Source organism: Drosophila persimilis, unplaced genomic scaffold (genome assembly GCF_003286085.1).
Source record: "Drosophila persimilis strain 14011-0111.01,24,50 unplaced genomic scaffold, DperRS2 tig00000520-arrow-pilon, whole genome shotgun sequence".
Classification (NCBI taxonomy): Eukaryota; Metazoa; Arthropoda; class Insecta; order Diptera; family Drosophilidae; genus Drosophila; species Drosophila persimilis.
In genome coordinates this window covers 2,432,130-2,435,052 of record NW_020825317.1, presented here as the reverse complement: position 1 = coordinate 2,435,052, position 2,923 = coordinate 2,432,130, and positions in this window count along the sequence as shown.

The following is a 2,923-nucleotide window of genomic DNA, read 5'->3' as shown; positions in this document are numbered from 1 at the left end:
CATACAGCAGAGTTGGTCGCACCACCGAGATGTAGATCCAGTGCATTAGAGCAGGTGACAGGCCCCATGTGCTGCTGAGCATCTTCTTGGATGTATAAAGCGCAATGGTAGCCTTCTTCACCCTTTCCACTACATTGGGCCTCCATGCCAGCTTGCTGTCCAGTACTGTGCCTAGGTATTTCACCTGTGATTTTGGAGTCAGCCTAGTTTGGTCAATTTTTGGGGGGGTCCATATCGGTACCTTGTACCTCATGGTAAAGAGGATGAGGTCCGTCTTGTCTGCGTTGATACTGAGTCCTACCTCTTCCGCCCACTCACGTATCTCCCTGACTGTACGTTCCATTATGGAGCTGAGGGTCGATGGACATACACCCGTAATAAGTATGCTTATGTCGTCTGCGTAAGCTGTTATTTTTGGGGCATTCCTTTCAAATCTCTTAATGAGGTCGGCGTAGTAGTGGCGACAGGACTCCACCTTGAGGTGTGCCTCTGTGTGCCCCCTTTACCATGGAAGCAGTGCCCCACTTCGATTGCACCCGTCTACAACTTAGGAGGTTTTTGATCCAGACGTTGATTGCAGGGTGTATGTTATTCGCTTCTAGGCGACTTGTTATTGCGGTTGTGGCCACGTTGTTGAATGCTCCTGAGATATCCACAAATGCTCCCAAAGCATACTTTTTGTTGTGAAGGGCGCTCTCGATGGTAGCTACTAGCGAGTGTAGTGCCGTCTCCACTGATTTTCCCTTGGTGTAGGCGTGTTGGTTTGTTGACATCAGTCCCCCTACCTCATTCCTGATGTGTAAATCCAACAGCTTTTCTAGTGTTTTTAGTAGAAAGGAGGTAAGGCTTATCGGTCTGTAATCCTTGGGACTCACGTGGCTGCACTTTCCTGCCTTAGGGAGGAAGAAAACTCTCGAGGTTCTCCATTGCATGGGGATATAGCCCGTACTTAGGCATGCTGAGTATATTGCGAAGAGCCATGGGGTAATAACCTCTTTGGTCAACTGCATCATGGCTGGGAATATCCCGTCCAGTCCTGGTGCTTTTATGCCCGCGAAGGAGTCTTTGGCCCAGTGGATTCTCTTAGTGGTTAACAGATGGTGCGCCTCCATTAGTGCTGTTAGGGCTTCTTTACTGCCCACTGTCCACTGTCCGTTGTCTTGTTTTAGTTGGCTCTGTACTGTGGGCTGCTTTGAGAGCAGCTTCCGGAGCCTAGCGGTTTCGGGCACTTTCTCAATGTTGGATCAGAAGTTTCTCCACGAGTTCCTTTGTGCCTTACGTATTTCCTTCTTGTAGCTCCCAAGTAGGATTTTATATTCCTCATTGACAATCTCTTCGTTCGCTTGTTTGGCGATCTTGAAGAATTCCTTGAGGTTGTTCCTTTGGAGAGAGAGATCTCGGTTCCACCAGAGTGGAAGCCCTGAGCCCGGATTCGCGAGCTTCGTAGTAACTGTCTTTTTAAACTTTACCCAGTTTGTGTTCCGGGGGTTTCTATAGACTGTTATCTTCGAATAGTGTTTGAATTCGCACTTGAACTGAATGTACTTATGGTCTGAGAAGGATGGTCTTTCGAGGACTCTTCAGTCAGATACCAAGGTACTCTTTCCCGTGACAAGAGTTAGGTCTAGCACGTTTGACGAGGTGGGACCCACGAAGGTGTGTTCCTCCCCCACGTTTGCTACATCTAAGTTAGTGGATAAGATAAAGTCTAGGAGTGACTCACCTCTATCGTTGGTGTCAGGGCTTCCCCACACATTGTGATGGGCGTTGGCGTCTGCACCGATGAGGAGTTGGAGATTTTTGGAGCCGGCTTCTGTCACCAGACTCCTAAGTTCTTTTGGTGGGGCGGGCCTGTCGTGTGCCATGTAGCACGAAGCTGCCATTAGGCGCTTTTCCTCGCTCTCCAGCATCACCACCGTCAGGTCATCCGTGCTGTAATGAGACATAAGATGAGCATGGATTCCCTTCCGAGTACGGCGGTTCTGTTCCTGCTTACCGATGTTGAGTAGAGAAGGCTGTAATTTGAGGACTTTAGTCCGGCCACAGAGTTGCCTGACGCAATCCACGGCTCCTGGACTAAAGCTATGTCGGCGGGCCCTTGCTCCATGGCAATGAGGAGCTCCGCCGACGCTACCTTGCTTTTATGGAGATTGAGTTGCAGCACCCTTAGTGTCATGGGTGGCTTACTCAACCTCGCACGACGGGTTGACTATGATTGTCAGGTCACCGTCACCGTCCTCCTCCTCCTCCGAGTCGTCCAGCGCAAGACGCTGGGCGGCCTCCACTATGGTCTCCAGACCTAGGTCCTTCTCGACCTCGCCTGCCTGGAGGGTGTGCGCATCTTTATCCTCGGGGTGGCGCTTTTTCAGCCGTAGGTATACGCTACCTACGCCCCACGCCATCTTCCCGAACTTGGGATACAGGATGTCCTCAGCCACCTTGCTGATCTGGAGGATCACGTGCTGGCCCCCCTCGTTGGGTAGTGGGCTACCGGCATGCAGAACCTTCCAATCAGCCGTTGGCACGTCCGGATTTTGCCTCTGCAGCAGCTTCAGTCCTCGCTCCCCCTGGACAGCAATGGGGAAGAGCACCTTCGCCTTTGGTATGGACGGGATCAGCTCCCTGTCTACCACCTCCAGCTTGGCCCCCTCCCACAGAGCTTCCAGTAGGGGCACCTTCTGCACCAGCCACTGCCGCGTTGGGTCGTCGTTGCACTTGAGGATTTTGACCCCGTTCAGCCATCCCGCTCCATCGAACGTGGGCATGGGAGCGCTAGGGTCCTCCTCCATTCGCGAGAACAGTGCCTCGACGAGCTGCGCGTGGACTAACTTCCACTGCGCCGCCGTCATCTTCCCGTTCTCGTCGCTGCGATCGATCAAGGCCACAATGAGATGTCTCTTGGACACCTCGCTCATGGCCTTCT